This window comes from Tympanuchus pallidicinctus, unplaced genomic scaffold, assembly GCF_026119805.1.
Source record: "Tympanuchus pallidicinctus isolate F22 unplaced genomic scaffold, pur_lepc_1.0 scaffold1, whole genome shotgun sequence".
NCBI lineage: Eukaryota > Metazoa > Chordata > Aves > Galliformes > Phasianidae > Tympanuchus > Tympanuchus pallidicinctus.
Window position 1 is genome coordinate 11,057,516 of NW_026294618.1, and position 12,042 is coordinate 11,069,557.

General features: G+C 40.2%; 1 protein-coding gene and 1 pseudogene across 1 annotated transcript in view; one reads left to right on the plus strand and one right to left on the minus strand.

The window, feature by feature from the left end:
• The window catches only part of CYRIA (CYFIP related Rac1 interactor A), a 425,736-nt gene that overhangs the window by 115,548 nt on the left and 298,146 nt on the right, over nt 1-12,042 (plus strand). The gene's annotated exons all lie outside the window — the stretch shown is intronic.
• LOC128089306 (uncharacterized) lies at nt 2,136-3,686 on the minus strand (annotated as a pseudogene).

The following is a 12,042-nucleotide window of genomic DNA, read 5'->3' on the forward strand; positions in this document are numbered from 1 at the left end:
TTAAAATTTGTACTGAAAAACAAAGCCTGAATTGTATTCCAGTGTGCTGTCATGGCAAAATCTACATTTGAACCGTTTTTTAGTTCTTTTTCAAATCACAGCAAACAGTTGACTAAATATCACAAAACAATAAGGCTAGCACAAAGATAGATTTTCTTTCTTGGACAAAGTCAGGATACAAAGCTATGAGTTCATCCTGGAAAAGGAGGCCATGATGAAGAAGCAAATTAACTGAAACTGAAACTGAACCGTACTTCTCAGGCATGAACAGCATATTATGACCCCTTAGAATGTACTTAGAATGATATAAATGGGGCTTAGAAGGAATTGTTTTTCTCTGTAGTTTTACCAATTTTTCAAGTCTTTATGTATGTATATATATATGTATATATATGTATATATGTACATATATGTATGTATGTATATAAATGACAGAGAGCAGAAGAATGAAACTCTACTTTAGTTCTGAGAAAATGCATTATAGAGAAGAGCTTATTTGACTTATTAGAGATAAGTTTAATAAAGAGATTGAGATGTAGTCAAGTGTGTTATACATTTATGGGAGAAAATGACAAAAATAATGAAATTTTGCCCCATAGAAATATCTGTAAATGAGAAATAAGTTCACTGGTGAAATATAACTTCTCTCCCTTCTATGCCCCCAAAGTTTGGACCCAAATTTATTGTGAATACCGCTTATGACTGAGTGTATTCATGTATTTTTTTATATGCAAAAATCTTTGTTTGTTGTTATCAGCTCTAGTCCCAATTCTTATTGACAAGTCATATTGAAACTTTCAGGAGAACTAATATTCTAGTGATTTATCCAGCAGTTCTTGGCTTTAATTAGACTGATGATGTATTCTCATTTCTATAGTAAGATCAAAATGGTATTTAAGAATCCATGAAATCATTTCATCCCCTTTTCAACTTACTGAACTCTTGCTAATGCCAATAAAAAAGACAAGAAACGACACAGCAGTTCTCCTATGAAAGTACTTCCTTATAATTTCTTGCATTCAAATTCACTCACTAGGCATTTGCTTAAAGAAAATGTATTATGTGAGGATGAAGTGTTTTTAATCTGCATAGGGTGCTATTGAAGCAGCTACTGTCAGTTGCTGAGTAACAAAGCAAAGCAGCTCACTCTTCACTGCAAGATCCTGCAAGGTACTGTTAAGCTGTTTGTACTTCTGACTTCAGTGGGATCAGAATTGAATGCAAAGCTCTGGGGTACAAAGCTCAGTTTGTGTGTGTAAGGTGAAATGGAAAAGCTTTAGAGCTGGAAATAGTGTGCCTGTGATGCTGCATCCTAAACTGATCAAGCTGTGCTGCTTACAAGTGCAGCTTGCTCTGGATTTGCATTAATATGGGTATTGTGGTGTTTGAAATCTCAATCATGTCTCATTGTCAATAAAGAGGTCATTAAGAAAATAGGCAGTCTTCTTCCAGACAGCTCCAAAGCTGAAAAAAGTTTTATTTAATAAATAGGAAAATGACTATTGCTGTTCAGATAAATAGGAAAAAGGAGGCCTTTTGTGGTTAGAGGTGAGATACTTCAATGTACAGTATAGGTACGTTAATGTCTTAGAGAGTGTATTTCAGAGATGTTAAGACAGAGGGAAAAGAGGAAACAGGATCTAGATATGAGAAAGAAGGACTGCATTCACCTATCAGAAAAAGAGGAGAAAGTAAATCAGCAGAGGGAATGTACAATATATTACTTTTCAAACTCAGAAGTGATGCTCAGTGCCTTATGTCCCTTCACCTTTGTAATGTTAAGGTATTCTCTAGTTCTGTAGACTGCCTTTTCCTTGAAGCTCTGCAGACTTTCACCTTGGCTGCCATGGCAGTACTTTCCATTTTTTTCTGACTTTGCTATTATGCACTTATTCCTGTGCCTCATGGCCTTGCTCCTGAACAACCCAATAGGTGGACTCTTCTGAGAAACAAATTACTCACAGTATACAACTCACTCTTTTATTCCTATTTTTCTGTACTTTGATTGCAGCTTTTAAGATATGTATTTGAGGCTAAGAGATATGCAAACACATTCCTTATCAATCTGTTGCCTGAAGAACCTGCCCTGGCTCAAAGCATGTGTCAGTCAGCATTAGCAGCATCCACCAGAAGCATCAACATGATTGTGGAACAGTCCAATGAAAATGATATTGTCCTTGTAGAAAAACATTTCTGGGATCACCTGTTGTTCTGCAGAGGAGCCCAGGGGAGATGCTGTCTCGCTCCAATTTATTCCGCCTACTGGTTTTTACTGGCAATGAGACCCTTCCAGACCCACTGAGCTTTGGGCGAGGTGGCCTGGGGGCAAGACTGGCTGCTGCAAGCCTCACACCTCTTGGCTGGGATTTACTGGGAAAAGAAGCCACTGGCCCATATTTTCTTCCTTAGTTAATTAACTCTTGGGCTACCTCCCCCCCACGTCCATACTTTGCATCCTGACTGCAGACGGTTGGGGGTTACAGTTTCTTCTAACACTGCCCGGGTTCTTTCTCCCTGTGACATAGCTTGTATCCTTGCTTGTAATTGCATGCCTATGGGTTTCAGTGATTCCGGAAGCCCTCTAATTAAAGGGGTCATTCTCTCAGGATCAACGGGCATCATCATGGGCAATTCATGATGTGGCTGCAGCTTTCTATCATACATCAATTGGAGACAAGCAGCCTTTTGAACGCTTTCTACTAATTGGTCAGTAGTTCCAGTAATGGCAAGAGGGTCTCCCCTTTCTAAAGGGTTGAGACCACCTGCCCAATAGGCAGCCCTTTGCGTTAAGGACCAGGGAGCATGATTGTTACCGGTAGTTAAAAATATTCCTGGTCCCCAGTAACCTTCTGCTTCCTTTTCTGTTAACCGAATCTGGTCGTCACCAAAGAGACTTACCCTCCATACATATTCTGTTTCTGATTCCTTTGGAGAGCGGCTAAAGTCCTTTTTGAGTTTTGCTAGTTCGGTGGCCGAGAATGGAATTTTCTTAACATTCATTTGAGGATCTAGATCCTCACTGTTATCGAAGGTATATTCGGTATTTATTAAGGGACGCAATGGGGCTATAGGGGTTTCTAATTTGTCTAGTCTTTCCTTTATTTCTTGTAGTTCCTCCAGAGGAAAAGTTTTTTTTGAGGCAACCTATGGGTGACAGTATCGCTAGTATCTTTACGTGTTAACAGTTCCTTGAAAGCCATCTGCAACAAGGCCAAATTATGTTTCTCTCTTTCTAATTGTTCCTCGAGATTAACTATGTGATTCTGCAGAGTTTTTACCAATTCTTGTGTAACTCTAACCAATTCCTGTAGTGCTTCTATGGTTTGGAGTTCTGCCGAATGCTTTTCATTTCTGAACTCCACGGCAGCTTTTAAAGCAGCCCCGAGAACGGCACAAATAAACGACTTTCCTTTTCCAGCTCGTGTACAAGCCTCATTCTGTAAGACACTAATGCGGTCCGAAACACTCTGCAAATTATGCCAATTTTGGCGTGCCCAGTCTACCCCTGATAAAGAGGAACGAGCACTATGCTTTTCTAAAAGGTCAAATAACACAGCTTCACTTTTCATACTGTCAGTACTGTTACTCATTTCTTAATACAATGAAAGATCTACACTAAGGGAGGAGGAGGTACACGTATTCAAAAGCTCAGTTACTCCTTACCGCTCCTCCCAGGGAGATACACCACATCTGCAATGCAAATGCTCCAATCACGCCTCCCTTTTGTTGAGGGGAGCACACAAAGACAAGAGGCTAAAAAACTGTAAACACCACACCTAAGTTACCGTTCACTCCTTGCAATTCCAGGAGGTGCACCACAGCTCAAACCACTCCTCCCGTTCTTTGGGGGGGAGCACAAAAAATGTGAAGCTAAAGCAACACTTTCTAGGTTTCAGTAGTAAATAAAACTTCCTGGAGAGGCACACACGTTTAAGTCACAAAATATCAGTTCGCACGCAGACACACACAAAAAAAAAAAGGTTCAAGTTTTGCGCTTCAGTTACCAAATAACCAAAGAGGTCTCCCTGAGGACGCACGCATGTATTAAACAATATGCAAATAGTCAAAATACCTCCCCGAGAGGTACACACATAAAAAGTAAAGTTTCAGAATATGAAGCGGTCTTCCTGGAGAAGGACTCACATCTAAATTTTCAAAACTATCGCTCCTTGCAACTCCAGGAGGTGCACACAGAAAAAAAAAAAAAAAAAAAAAAAAAGTCTCAAACTATATCTGGAAGGAAAACACTCTCGCAGTGGGTATCCTGCAACGACTACGCCAATAATGTCTCGCTCCAAATTATAGGAGGGAGATGAGGTTCTTTTAATATCTGTATATACCTGGCGTGAGATTAAGAAACAATGGTTCATATGTTGTTCCGACCAGTTTATTACCAAACCTAATCAGGGAGACGGGGAAGAGAAGGAGGGTGATAGAAAAGATGGGAAAGAAGCAAGAGTTGCGTAAAGCGGGGAGAGTCACCAGCAGGATCCAGCAGCGTCCTGTTGCACGGCGTTTGAAGATCCGAGGCAGAAACAGTGGGGGCGAGGAGCAGCAGCGTGGCTTTCTTTCTTTCTTTTCTGTGAGTTCGACAGCATGCAGGAGTCACCTCATGAGGAATCTGATGGTCAGGAATCCTTGATCTCTTCTTCATGAGGAATCTGTTGCCAGAAACCTCTGTTCTTCTTCATGAGGAATCTGCTGCCAGAAACCCATCCTCATGGTTTTCAGTTCCTCTTTTATCCTCCTTGTTCTCCTGCCTAGGTGACAAGGATGGGCCTTGAGCAGGAGTCATTGAGTACCCCCTGAGATGGCCATCATCCTGAGGTAAGTCCACACCAAGGAGCACTTCACAGCCATTCACCTGCAGCTCATCTCGCTCTCGTTGCCTCTGGCCTTGTCCATCTGCATCCCCCAGACAAAGGATCTCACAATCCTTGCTTGGGACTTCTCTGGACTTGTTCAAGTCCATCTGTGTCCCCAGCAAGCTTTGAGACACAGATGTTAACAGAACAATATCTTACAGATGCTCTTTGGGGAAGTCAATCAATTACCTCCCAAGTTGGTCATTGATGGACATGGGGCAGAGTTCTTCTTTTTCTTTTTCTTTTTCTTTTTCTTTTTCTTTTTCTTTTTCTTTTTCTTTTTCTTTTTCTTTTTCTTTTTCTTTTTCTTTTTCTTTTTCTTTTTCTTTTTCTTTTTCTTTTTCTTTTTCTTTTTCTTTTTTTCCCATTGTTTTTTTTTTTTCTTTCTTTCTTTTTCCTCTCCCTTTTAGTTTTTATTTTCCCCTAAAACTAGCATTATTATGAGTTGACGTGTGCCATCAGCAAAAGACCCCACTAATGAATCAGTGTCTCACATCACAAAGCAAGCAAAATTTTCAAACTTTTCAGTGCAAAACAATGTTATTTAATTTTTCAAGAAAATAAAACCTAAGATGTCCAAAACCATGTTTAAAGTGTCTCTCAACAGGAAGCTATTCTGGGCATCCAAGCAAAAGAGTCTTTCAGTGTTCTTTCAAATCTTATACAATGTGAAATCTGAGCTTTTGCAGCTACTTGAAATACCTTTGTGGAACAGCGCACTTAGAATCTAGAATGTAGCAGTGGAATAAGATTCAATATCATTAATGGAAATCCTTATGACAATGAATCAAATACCTGGGAGGACAGCTGCATTTAGGAGTTCTTTCAATTTCTGCCAAGTAACTCACTTTAGAAATGCAGAATAACTGACGTGACACTGGAGTTGGATTGACCCTGAGATCTAAATGAAACACTCAGGACCCAGTCAATGAAAGATGTTTGATAGCTGGATGCCTTCGCCTTGATCCCACTCTTTGAAAAGCAGCAATGAAATAGTAAGTCCAAGAAAGAATCTCTGAAGTCCTTTTCTGTCCATTCTTCTTCAAACCTTTTGTAGAACCTGTGGATTCATGACTGTTGGATTAGGAGTCAGAGTACTGTGCATAGTAAGCACCTAGTTCCAGAAGGGAAGAATAGCTTTCATTTAGCATCTATCTGAATTTTGCCTTGTATTTCTTTCATTTCCTACTTTCTAGCTAAAGAGTTGCTGTTTCACCAGTAGGGCTAAACAAAGGCCTGACACATTTCTTAGACTGATGCGTCTGTTTTCAATCATAGCATTTAAAAAAACATTTGTAACAAGACAGAAACCATTGTGTAACTTACAGAAATAATTTGGGTTTAGAGATGAATTCAACAATAGTGTTTGTATCTTATTTAGCAACACACATCAGTACAGATCAGGAGCTCTGTGGACCTTACTGGTAACATGTTGGCCAGGAGCCAGCATTGTGCCCTTGTGCCCAAGAAGGCTAATGGTATCCTGGGGTGTGTTGAAAAGATTATGGCTGGGCGGTCGAGTGGAGTGATCCTTTCCCTCTGCTCTGCCCCAGTGAAGTCACATCTGGAATATTGTGTACAGTTCTGAGCTCCTCAGTTCAAAAAAGACAGGGATCTTCATTTGAGGGCCAAGAGGATGATGAGGGTCTGCAGCATGAAAGGGATCTGGGACTCTTCAGTCTGGAGAAGACTGAGATGAAATTTCATCATTGTTTGTAAATATATAATGTGCAGTAGTCAAATCAAGGGGGCCAGATTATTCAGTGCCAGGCAGCAGAAAATAAGAAACAATGGGCAGAAACTGGAACACAGGAAGTTCACAGGAACACAAGGAAGACTTCTTTACTGTGAGGGTGACAGAGCACTGGAACAGGTTGCATAGAGAGGTTGTAGAGTCTCCTTCTGTGGAAACATTCAAGATCCATCCGGACCCTTTTCTGTGCAAACTGCTGTACGGAACCTGCTTTAGCAGGGAGTTGGGCTCAATGATTTCTAGATGTCTCTTCCAACTCCTATGATTCTGGGATTCTGGGATCTAGGATAAATCACTAAATGTAAAGAAGATTGTAAAAAATCCCTCTTCTTTTTCAGTCATTTCTAAGAGGAAACCCAAACTGATCCTGTTTTGCTGAAGGGAAAAGGACCAAGTGCCCCTTATGAGGTTCTAGTTAGGCTCAATTTCCAATTTTGTTACCTTTCTTATTTGAAAAATAAGTAATTCCAGAGATGAAGTTAGAGTAAATATTTCAAATTTTTGTGATTTCTCCAAAAACCAAAACTCAGTGTTTTCTTCTGGTAGAAATCTCATGCTATTCTAGAAGCTAGGATATTAAGACAATAATGGAAAACCTTTCTCCCCATGGAACTTACCACACCATGTTTTTTATTGTTTACTTAAAACAAAGTATATTAAACTCTCAGCAACATCAGCAGACTCACATTTTTCTCTATATGAATAAAACATGAAGAAAGAGAAAAAAATCTTTCCCAAATGCTGCTGAAGAGAGAGATGCAAAAATATCTGACAAATATAAAAGAGCTTCATAAAATTATTGAGTAAGTGATAAAGAATAGGTCTGGAAAAATAATGTGTTCAATCATGTGAAATACAGATCTATAAAATGAAAATAAAAAGTATATGCATTAGTTCTATAGCATAAGGTGAAGTGCAGCATAATGATATACAGCTATAAATGAAGGCACACTTTCAACAGCAGTGAAAGAATCCATTTTATAGCAACAGTTTTAAGTTTTTACAGTTTTTCTCTTTGGTAGAGCATATATCCACAGACATGAATCTGCCATTTACTGTGCATTCGTTGGAATTCTTCCCCAGTTAAGAACTCCAGCAGCAGCTGGTGAAAACTGATGGTCCAGTGCATCTATCAGCTTTTTTTTTACCGGCCAGCACAGTCAGTACCAATCTTTTCAATGACAGTGAATTAAAGAAGTGTTGCAGAAGAAAAATAGCTTTGTGTCTGATGTCTGGGACAGCCTGCTCATAATCAGACTTTATGACATTAGTGAGTTGCTACTTCTGTCTGTGATACAGATGCCTCATCAAAAAAAGGAGAAAAACACGTACTGCTCTCCCTGGCCTGCTTTGGTGATGGATTTATTCTTCCTAGGAATCTATAAAAGACAAGGATGAAAGACAGGCCCCTATGCAAAGAGCGAGATTGGAATACAGTTTTCAGTTGTTAGTTTGGACCTTTTCTCAGGTTTGCTACTCTGATGACAATCAAGTTCATGTGAAAACATAAGCAATGACAGTGGGAATGTATCCGTTCACTTAGTAGAACAAGAAAAAAATATAATAACTTTCAGTGATGTTTCTACAAACAATTTTATGTTTATTTTCATTACAGTTCAACTGCAGATGGCCAGATGGGATTCAATTTGCAGTTTGTCAATATACTTTTGAATTTCTCAGCTACTTTAAAATGGGAATTTGAACCCTAGTTCAATGCTTGTAAAAGTGGGATTCATGTCAGTAATGACTTTTAAGCATATCACCATGGGACAGTGAGAAAACATCACTGAATGTGTCTTCACGTGACCCTTTTGGGGCTGACATTAATATGATACGCTCTTGGCAGATAAGCAAAAAGGGCGATAACAGCAAATATAGAGGCTCTGAAAGATTTACTGTTACATTCTGCATTCTCAAACATCTGAGTTAAAACAACAGGGAGTGTTCATCTGGAATATGGATCAGTACTTGGTCCAGTCTTGTTTAACCTTTTTCTTTATGATTTGGACAATGAGGTAGAGAGTGCCCTGAGTAAATTTGCAGCTTACACAAATCTTGGGGCAGTGACTGACTCATCAGAGGGCTGTGCAGAGGGATCTTGACATGTTGTAGTGGTGCACTAACAAGAATCTCACTGAGTTCAACAAGGAGCAGTGCAGAATCCTGGGGAGGAACAAGTCCTGCTCCAGAGCATGCTGGAGGCACCCAGCTAGAAAGCAGCTTGACAGGAAAAGATCTAGGGTTTGAATATGAGTAAACGTGGTGCTCCTGCCACTAGAAGGCTACCAATCTCAGCATTAGGCAAAGTATCACCAGTAGATTGAGGGAGGTGATCCTTTTGCTTTACTTACCATTGGTGAGGCTCCATCTGGAATGTTTTCTCCAGTTCTGGGTCCTGCAGCATAAGAAAGACATGGACATACAGGAAGGAGTCCAGCACAGTCATCAAGGGATTGAAGCACCTCTCCAGTGAGTAATGTTAGAGAGAAATGGGACTGCTCAGCCAGGAGAAGAGTCAGGTTCACAACAATTCTTGTCAGTATTCACCTATACCTGAAGGAGCAGTGCAGAGAGAATGGAGTGGAGGCAGGCTTTTTTCAGGAGTAAGCAGTATCAGGATAGGAGGCAATGGGTACAAACTGGAACATAGGGTGTTCTGTCTGACCATTAGAAGAACTTCTGTGCTGAACAAGTGATGAAATACTGGCACAGGCTGCCCAGTCTGTGGGGATCTGCTTCCTCTGGAAGGCACCAGGACATGGCATTGGATACCCTGATCTGGGTGTTTCTGTTGGAGCAGGCCTTGGGCCAGGTGGACCTAGGGGTTGCTGGCATTCTGTGATTCTGTGAACACGTTAATGAGGAGAGATTTTGGCATCATCACCACTGGTACTGATTCTTTTGAACTCCTACAGCTCCATTCAGTCAGATACTGGGTTGGAAGCAATGAATCACAGAAGCTCAGGTTACATTCCTAAAAGTTATCAGCTTTCCATATACCAAATTCCCAAAACATTCCTCCAGGTTCATGGAGAAATAGAGTGATTATTCATCACATTTTCAGCTCTGAAAATAACATGTCAAAGAGTTCTGTGGAAATGTTAAGAACAAATGGGGGGAAAAATCGATGTAACTTGCATTCATTTATCTTAGTTTACTTCAGTACTGTGCCGTATATCAGAACCCAGACTGTTGCAGCTAATGAGAATACTGGAATTGGTGAAATCCTTTAAATTATGAGCATGAGTCTGGAATAACCACAGTGAAGTCAATTTTTTCTCTTACAGGTGTACACTTGTTAATTTGTGACCAATGTCTGAACACAAGCCAATTTACAGTGAAAATCTTTGCACAGTTCTTTAAAATGGGCTTTAAATAAGGCAGAAAATATCTCAAAGGTTAAACTGTTTTAGTAAAATGCAATAATTCTGAAAAATTATGAAGAAAGGCAATCTGCTAATTAATGTGCCTGACATCTATCCAGGAAAAGTTCCACAGGCCAACATCTGAAAGAAATTTAAAACTCTGTAAAGGTGAAGCAAGACAAGCCGAATGATGTGGACTGAAGAAGGAACCATAGTGAATAAAATAACCAAAAACTGGGGCTTGAAAAGATGGGTTTACATGTGCAGAAAAGGGTCTGGTTTGGTGTTATTTGTCCTACCCACTTTTTAACATCCTGAGCACCAACATGCCTGAAGGTAGAGGACTCACTCTCGTCTTGATTTTCACAAGCCTAAAAATGTAATTATTAGCATGGTAGGACTTGAGCTGAGGCTTTTCCCAGGAAATGGCTCCAATAGCTTTTTCCCAGTGCCTTTGCCACTAGTTGCCTCTAACAAGTTCTTGGATTTAACTCCTTGCATTCAGACAGTACATTACAGTGCGAATGTCAGGAGGCTTTGGAAGAGATTCTCTCCTTTCTCATAAGGACAAATCAATATTTTGCATTTGACACAGTCTTTACTGTCCCATGGAAAAGAATCACATGCTGTGTAAAAAAGTATACCCTAATAGGAATACTGAAACTGTGATTAGAACAAAGAAAGAAAAAGCTTATCAATTTATGGTGCAGTATAGCAGTCAAATGATATATTTTATGTGAAGAAGAAAGAACCAGTAAAGCAACAATATTGTAAATTCTCCAAAGGAAAGTGCTAACAAGTCACATGGGAATGAAATGCACAGGAAAGAAAGAACATTTACGGAAGCAAAATTGACTTGAATCAGAAGTGGCGCTATTTCATTTATACAGCTGACAGTGAAATTCAGCCTTTGAAGAAGAACAGCGGAAAGTTGGCCTTGAAAGATAAGTACAGCCAGTAGGGTGAGAAAAATGCTATCAGAAAAGACAGTGAGATTTTGTGGTCATACAACATCTATTTACGTGAGAACCTGTTCCAAAGCTACTAAATGCCAATTGAAGACATAAGCAATGTTGCTTATGTCCTCAGGTTTCAGATCAACAAAATACTTAAGCGTATGCCTAAGCTCCATTAAAATCAATTGAGATTGGCAGGTTTTAAAGAAATGTTTAAGAATGAACTGAATTGCCTCTCTGAGGCAAGACTTAAACTAGATGACATCGAAAGTGCATAAGGCTATTACTTTTGTCTATGTTTTACAAATTCACACAGTTTATTTAATATATTTGCTTTCTACATAGCATTTGATCTCTTGTCATGCAGTTCAGATCACGGCCTTCAGAAGCCCAGATGTTAGGGATGATAAACTATATTCAGTGCTATTTGCAATTCTAAGTCAAAGTATCACAGAATCACAGAATTGTAGGGGTTGGAAGGGACCTCCAGAGATCATCGAGTCCAACCCCCCTGCCAAAGCAGGTTCCCTACAGCAGGTCGCACAGGTCGGCATCCAGGCAGATCTTGAATATCTCCAGAGAAGGAGACTCCACCACCTCCCTGGGCAGCCTGTTCCAGTGCTCCGTCACCTCACTGTAAAGAAGTTCTTGCGCACGTTTGTGCGGAACTTCCTATGCTGCAGTTTCCAGCCGTTTCCCCTTGTCTTGTCTCCATTCACCACTGAAAACAGTCTGGCCTCGCCATTCTGCTCCCCACACCTTAGATATTTATAGACCTGGATCAGGTCCCCTCTCAATCTCCTTTTCTCAAGGCTGAACAGACCCAGTTCACTCAGCCTTTCCTCATAGGAGAGATGCTCCAGGCCCTTCACCATCTTCGTGGCCCTCCGCTGGACTCTTTCCAAGAGATCCTTGTCTTTTTTGTACTGGGGAGCCCAGAACTGGACACAGTACTCCAGATGAGGTCTTACCAGGGCAGAGTTTCACACTATTTTTGTGGAAGTGAAGGAGTTTTTATCTCTTATCTCAAGAGCAACTTCTGAGTGTGTCTAATGTAGTATGTCGTCTACAGCAGTAAACAAGAGAGAAGTACATGTTCTTGG